At 40.9% G+C, this 8,140-nt stretch overlaps 1 long non-coding RNA gene across 1 annotated transcript; it reads right to left on the reverse strand.

Annotated features, from left to right (window-relative positions):
* Nucleotides 1–3,186: 3,186 nt before the first annotated feature.
* On the reverse strand, nt 3,187–6,966 carry LOC121035756 (uncharacterized). The gene is made up of 2 exons (XR_005793050.1): nt 6,884–6,966; nt 3,187–3,381 (listed from the first exon to the last, which is right to left on the reverse strand). It is a non-coding gene; the product is annotated as an uncharacterized LOC121035756 (long non-coding RNA).
* Between the last annotated feature and the right edge of the window lie 1,174 nt (nt 6,967–8,140).

An 8,140-nucleotide genomic window follows, 5' to 3' on the forward strand; every position in this document is an offset into this window, starting at 1 on the left:
GAAAACTGATATAGGCCTTCTGGGAGTGGCTTGACATCAGGAAAAGATACCTGTTTTAATTGTTAAAGTGAATTTCCAAGAAGAGAAGGCATTTTTGTGTTTGCTTGGAGAGATACCTTATGGGATAATTTTAATCAATAACTGGTAACATTTTGATTTGATTTTCCTAATAGTATACAAAAGTAGAGCATACTATAAAGAATAAAATGTCAGCCTTTCTAAGAGCATATAACAGTGTTACCACTAGCCAACAAGAAAACCAGGCGTTACCTCTAGAAATAATTTTTCAAGATGAATATATGGAATAAAATCTCCATTCTTGATCCTCAGGGAAAAAGTCAATTATTTTGTATTGGCCAAAAATTTAACCCTGGTTAAAAGACAGGGTAGAGAAAAGGTGTTACATGAGGGTAGTACCTAGGATATGACTGCTCAAGAGCATCTCAATGTAGTCAACAGCTACTACTCTGGTTCGCCTAGTTATTTGTTTCTTAGGGGAAACTGCCCATCTTCCTGATGGGCTGGTTCACATGGCGGTCTGTTCTTCCAGAGGGCTGACATTTGCTTCATGTTAGCCAATCAGAAGGCCCCCAACTACACACAGTAATGTCTGTGCATAGTGACTGATTCAGAGTTGTTCATAGTATCAAGCACTGACAATGGGGACCAATCAGAGGAAGAAAGGAAACACAAAGAAACAATAAATACCCCTCGCCTCTGTGGCTAAGTGTTGACTCTATCATATATCAAATTCTTGATTATCTAGCCACTGCTTTATCAAAGTTCTCTTCTCTTCTTTTTATTTCTTCCTGCAGCTTACTTTTCAGGATTTTACCATGCAATTATTATTTTACCTGCTTTTGAGATTGGGAAAGGGCAGGAAAAAGAAGAAAAGTATCTCTCTTTTTTTTTTTTTTTTTTTTTTTACACCGCCTTTTTTGAGAGGTGGTAGTTTGGGAAGAGCTAACTTGGGTATTGTGTTTAGGTATCATGCACAAAGATTCTTTCTTTTTTTCTTTTTTTTAATGTTTATTTATTTATTTTTTGAGAGAGAGACAGACCAGAAGCAGGGGTGGGGCAGAGAGACAGAGTGAGACACAAAATCCGAAGCAGGCTCCAGGCTCTGAGCTGTCAGCACACAGCCCGATGTGGGGCTCGAACCCACAAACCGTGGGATCGTGACCTGAGTCATGGCTGGAAGCCCAACAGACTGAGCCACCCAGGCACTCCTATTTTTGTGGCTCATTTCCAGAGAACTCAAAATGGCTAGATTACCCCTCTACTTGTTAAGTGAAGTCTCTTCAAACTGCATATATTCCAGGAAGTGAAAGCTTGGGGTTCAGCATCTCTCTGTGATTTGGTCACAAGTGAGGTGACTGGCTAATTTGGCAAATTGCTGCTTGAGCTTATTTTCAGTTGAACTTCTGCTGAGAGAAGAAAGAACAAGCAGGCGAGCAGAGAACATACTATATGCATCACTGAAACTTATTGCTTATCTTTATTGCATTTGAGTAAATGCTCTTTTTTTTGCTGCTGCCAAGTAAGTCATCATATTTTAGTTCTGCACTGAATCCCTCGGCAGGAGACGAGATTTGAATAGATCCAGAGTGCAGGAAATAAAAAGAATGTACATTTTGGCTCAGATGTTCCTCTCCCCAGCCTCTCTCCCATTGCCTTCATTGGTCACTTGCGCTATTCACACTCATCTGTGTGAAACATTTTCTAGAAACAATCCTGAGGTTATGAGTAAAAGTGTTATTCTAATCAGAACAGATTTGTGTTCATTCTTCTGATAAACAAAATACATGCTCATTGCAAAAAGAAATACAGAAGTGTATAGAAAAGAGATTTACCTGAAGTCCCCCCTCTCAGAGACTCATTAACATTTCAGTGACCATCACATAACATCTGTTTGTGGATACCTTCCTATATGGTATTATTTAAATATGGTCATAAGAATACGATTCTTTCAATTCCATGAACAGCTTTATTTTGTATTGAAATATAATTGATGAACAATATTCTATTAGTTTCACGTGTGCAACATTGGTTTTTTTTTTATTTTTTTCAATGTTTATTTTTGAGAGAGAGAGAGAGAGAGAGAGAGAGAGAGAGAGACAGACAGAGTGTGAGTGGGGGAGGTTCAGAGAGATAGAGGGGGACACAGAATCTGAAGCAGGCTCCAGGCTATGAGCTATCAGCACAGAGCCCAATGCAGGGCTCAAACTCATGAGCCACGAGATCATGACCTGAGCCGAAGTTGGACACTTAACCGACTGAGCCACCCAGGTGCCCCATCACATGTGCAACATTGTGATTCAACATTGTTGTGCACTGTAAACTGATCATCATAGTAAGTGCAGTGACCATCTAGTCACCCTCTGTCACCATACAAAGTTAATACAACACTATTGATTGTATCCCCCATGCTGTACATTGCATCCCTGTGACTTACTTATTTTATAACTGGATATTTGTGGGGGTTTTTTCTCAGTTTATTTTGAGAGAGGTGGGGAGGTGCAGAGAGAAAGAGAAAGAGAATCCCAAGCAGGCTCCATGTTGCCAGCACAGAGCCCAATGAAGAGCCTGATCTCATGACCACAGGATCACAGCCTGAGCTGAAATCAAGAGTTGGACACTTAACCGACTGAGCCACCCAGGAGCCCCTATAACTAGATATTTGTATCTCTTGATTTCTTTCACCCATTTCACCCCCAAACCCCTTTCCTTCTGGCAACCACTACTCTGTTCTCTGTATCTTTGAATCTGGGATTTGTTTTAATTTTTTAGATTCCACTTATATGTGAAATTGTGAGGTACTAGTCTTCATCTGACTTATTTCAATGAAATAACTTTATTTTTTATACATTATTTACCTCCACTCCATTTCTTTCCTCCTTCCATCCGCATCTTTCTCCTAACCAATCATATACAAATCTATTACATATTTTATTACAAAATGGACTCATATTCTACATACTTTACTGCATCTTGTTTTTCCTAACTAGCCACGTTGTTGCTGAAATCCATCAACGGCAACTGGGATAAAATTAATACATTTCTTTTTAATGGTTGTTTTATAAACCCCAGTATGAATGTCCTGCAATTTGTTCAATTATTTCACCTATTTATGAGTCTTTGAATTGTTTCCAGTTTTGTTGCTATCACAAATAATGACACAGTAGGCATGTGTATACGTTGGTGCTTTTATTTTGTAGAATAGTGCCTCAAAGTAGGATTGTTGAGCCAGAAAAATGTATGGGTGTGTCTACACAGAGATATTTTTGATGTGGACAGATATTGCCAAAGTGCTTCCAAAAAGAGCCGGAACATCTACAGGAATGTATAAGGATGTCTTCTTCCCCACAAGCCATTGGGCACCTGGATGGAAACCGTTCATATTTACAACTTGGTGAGTGAGCAGTGCGCTCTCACTGTTACTCTGTTTTCCATCTCCCTGGTCACTAGTTAGGTCGACAAAATATATTTTACCCCTATATTTATTGGCCATTTAGATGCTGTAATCTGTAAAATGCCTACTCATTTCCTTTGCCCATCTCTGGGCTGGCTTTATTTTACACAACCATTAAAAAACACAATGATTGTTATGTGAAGAGCGTCAAGGATCCTGTGATCCTCGTGTTTGTCTTTCCTGATATTACCCTCTGTCCTCATCTCTCCTTACATATGGCACAGTTGGCCAAGTGCTGTCTCTTTAACCATGTTTACTCTTTCTCTGAGAGTCCCCAAAACCTCCTACTGAGACAGCTTGTTTGGATGAAAATGGTTTATGTTCTCCTTGGCTTTGGAGAATATTGCCATATACCAATTGCTACAAATGGATTATGAGCCTTTGGGAGAAGAAAAAGATTAATTTCCTTTTTAAGAAACAGCTTATTTCTCATTTATCCAGCTATCTATTTGTAGTATAACATAAAAAATACTGTCTTTCCCTAAAGTCCTACAATAAGCTGGGAATATTTCCTTGATACATTCCCAGCCTGGGCTATTTGCGGGTGGGGAGGGCTCTTTGCTGCGGTTATTTGAAAAAAAAAAAAAAAAAAATGCTGTGTGAGGACAGTGCATGACCCAGTTCTTTTCATTTATTCCAGGTCATTGGTAACCAGATGAATTCTAGTTGTGCGGAAGGTTCAGTGTTTGTAGACGTGGGTTTTGCTTCAGGTCTGTAGCTTTGTTTGAAAGCATTAAGTTTCTCAGCAAAGTAGGTGAAAGCTTGAGGGTTAGTGGGCAACAGAAATATGTGTATATTTAGCTCTGTTTGCTCTGGCAAACTTCAGAGCGCAGGCCTGGCTATCCTGGCTCCTAGCAATGTGTGGCCAGACTTTGCCCATGCCCATGATCCTCTTTCGACTTTTAATTTATCTATCAGATGCCTCATTCTCATCACTTTATCGAAGGTAGGCCTCATACCGGCTTCCTTCCTGACAGGGCTGACAGAGTGGCTGATAAATCTTCAGTCTAAATGGCAGATTCCAAACAGTATAGCCAGAACAAGTACGTCAGAGCAGGAAATATAATACGCTCTCTCATTCTCGGCGCTCTCTTGTAAAAGACGGTACACACTTATGCTGACAGAGGAGCGACGTTTAAGAAACTTGGAGCTCTGCACGAGAAAGGAGATGAGACTCTGGGTTTTCTCAGAGGCACTCAGGTATGCCCGTGAGTCACACAACGGTCTGCACTCCCAGCTCCGCGCAGCACGCGGCACCCGGATTGTGAAGCTCTCCTAATTTATTCATAAATCTTGCTTTTCTTGAAGCGATTCTTTCCCTTGAAGGGATCTTTTAATTACCATCCTCTGGACTAACCAACCAAGCTGCAAACCCCTGAAAGCAGCTGAGAGAGGCCTCCTTCCACGCCTGTCAAGTGCAGCCTCAGCAGGTTTCCCTGCCTATGGAAGCAATTTCTATCAGCCACTTCCTGCCAAAGCACAGCACTGAATGGAGTATGTTGTTTCAGATGCCACTTCATTATCCATAAGAACAGAAAACTTTCAAGGGAATGTTTTCAGAATCTGAAAATTGCCACAAGGCTCTTATGTAAAACAAAAACAACAGATACCCTAGGGCCTTTGGGTTAATAATACCCTTTCGTTGGGCACCTGAGTGGCTCAGTCGGTTAAGCATCTGACTCTTCATTTGGGCTCAGGTCATGATCTCACGGTTTGTGAGTTTGAGCCCCGCATCAGGCAGAGTCTGCTTGGGATCCTCTCTCTCTCTCTCTCTCTTTCTCTCTCTCTCTCTCTCTCTCTCTCTCTCTCTCTCTGCTCCTCCCGCCCCCTTGTCGTTTTCTCTCTCCCTCTCAAAACAAACAAATAAATAAATAAACTTATAAGAAATAATAATTTCCTTTCCTTGTAAGAGGAGATGTTTTCTTCTCTAGTGCGGTGTGGTGTTCCTGTAGGGAAAGCCATGCATGAAAAAGCAACCATGAATGTTCCCTGTTTCACCTCACTCTTGCTGGGCCCCTCCTAAGTCAAGGCATCATACAACCGTAAATGGCAACGCAATAAAGTAGCACTGTCCAATATTAAACTTAGGCTCATTAATAACCCACTCTAACCATCTGAGCAACAGCCACGTTGCTGCTAAATGCAGATAAATGCAGAAAGCATTCGTAAGTGAATTGGGTTTATAGGTGTTTCCACGTTTTTGTCAGTACACAAGGTTGATACAAGGCTGCACTGTCTCCCAATGAGAGAGAGGTAGTCAGCCAGATGCGGCCCGAGTTTCATCTCCATTAAAAAAGTTGCACCAATCACTTGTAGGTTTTAGCTTGGTGAAAGGTTGTGATTACAGTTTGTAATAAGATGAGTCATTGCACCAAACTTAGTCATGAAATAGTAGAGCTAGAAGAGGTTTGTAGATGAGATCCAATTTTTTTTGTCTGTCTCCACGTTAAGTTAATGAAACTATCTAAGGCTACGTCCTCCAAAGCATATTTTATGAAACAAAAGCCAAGCTCTACACTCTGCCAAAAAGAAATTTTTTAAAGGGAGACAAAGAAAGATTCTGGAAAACATGCAGATTCACGATAAATATTATAAAATTAAAAGCTTTATTACGACCTTCAATATAGAACATGATTTAACTCGGTTTAACCTGGTGTTTCTCACATAGATCTGACCACAGAATAGTGTTTTGTTTTTTTGTTTTTTTTTCACGTGATCCCTGTTAACATCCCGTGGAACCATCGTTACATGGAAATACACTTTGAACAATGTTGATCCAATGATTACAATTGCCAGAAGTTCTCCGGAAAAAATTTTAAACTTTCCTTCAGAGAGTTATGCCATTATCTCAGAAATATCCAGCATTCTTGATTACAAAAGAAATCTGCCTTTTGGTAAGTTGGCCTATGTAGTAAGAAAATGGGCATCACCGGCTCCTGTTGTTTAAGGGGAAGGTCAGTGCTGTGACTCAGCTCCCCACTGTTTCTAAGGGGTGAAGAGCACGCGAGCTTCCCTTTCTGAGAAGAAGTGCTAAAGGAGGACACTTCTCATCCCTCTCTGTATTTTTACCGTTTTTCTCACTGGTAAGATTAGGGCAAAATCATTTCTCTTGTCTGTCCTGACCTCTTGGTTCTCTCTTTCCCTTGAACTACATGCAAGGTTGATTGTAAACCACCTCGGGTCTGTGGGTAAGGGTCTTACTTCGTAGACCCGAGGCATTCCTTGATTGGGCCTTGAGTTAAAACCAGCTTCACAGGAAGCTGAGTAGTGGAAATAGCGTGGCGAATGGGGAGAAGAAAGTAAGCAAAGGAATAGAACTACACTTGGGTCTCAGCCCCAAGTCACATCCTCCAACTCTAGAAACCATGAGGGTTTGAGGTAGGAAAGCTGATTCTATCCTTGAATTCTTACCTGATTGTGGTTGTTCTCAGTTTGGTTCTGGAAGTTTGAAAACCGGAAGTGAGGAGGAAAATAATTAATTTGAACCCTGCATCTCTGACACCTATTATCCTTATAATACCCTTTCATCAGTTGAAAATGATTATGAGGTCACCCTGCAGCAAATTCTTGTCCAGCTCAAATAATTCCAAGTTCTTTTCCCTTTTGTTCCCCATAGGTCCATTTGCCAACACTAATTATTTTTGTTTCTCTTCTCTGGTTCGTTTCCAACTTTCTCAATCACTTAAAAAAAAAAATAGAGAGCCCCAAATGGGACAAAGCCTTCTGTAGGTCTGGCTTAGTCTGAGCTTCTGGATGGCTTGCCGGCCACCGCAGCATTTTATGCTTAGCGGTGTATGCAAGTGTATCCTCATGTTACGTTAGCTTTCATAACAACAGACTGATAGCAATGGCCCCACTCTGTGGCTTACTACACTTTGCACTTCTACATTGTGAGGGTGCTTAACAACCATGATATTATGACGGTGGCACTAGCTAAGCATTTCTGACTGCATATCAATATTGCTCGTCTTTTTCTAAGTGCTTCACATCACCTTCTATTCCTAGTGGATCCTGGTGGGTTTCTCTTTTAACTGTATCTCAAAAGCATTAGGTTTGTTTTGACTTTTGCTTGTGGTTTAGGCTAGGAACATTTCTCCTTCATTTTAAAACCTCCTGAACATGTAGTCAAATTTGCAAAGGGTCATTATAATCTTGAGTTCGTTACTCAGTTTCTACACACCTCATTGTTTTGTTAACGTGCACTTAACGTTAAGACCTTTCCATATGTAACATAAGGAATACTTTATGGCTTTGCAGTTTGCAAATTGCTTTCACAATACGTACTCTCCTTTATTCATTTACTAGACAAATATTTATTGACAGTATATCAGGGGTTGAGCCGAGCGCGAGTGGAATAAAGGTGAATACAACGTTATAACTGACCTCAAGTGGCTCACAGTCTTTGGGGGTAATGGGAACCACTGCAGTACCACATGATACGGGCATGTGGAAGGAGGCAGTGTTTTTTCACGTGGGATGGGAGGAGGGTTTGCGGGGAAGGAGTAGGTGACTGAGGTTCACAGTAGCAAGGTCAATAGGCGACAGTGGGGGAGTGGAGGAGAGAAAGCTAAAACCAGAAAGTAAGCACGATTTTGAAGGCCTTCATATGCTGAGTACTAACTCCCTAGCTGGGGTGAGTATTATCTTCCAGTTTTACAGATGACAAAC

Source organism: Herpailurus yagouaroundi, unplaced genomic scaffold (assembly GCF_014898765.1).
Source record: "Herpailurus yagouaroundi ecotype Mexico unplaced genomic scaffold, PumYag 162, whole genome shotgun sequence".
Taxonomy (NCBI): Eukaryota; Metazoa; Chordata; class Mammalia; order Carnivora; family Felidae; genus Herpailurus; species Herpailurus yagouaroundi.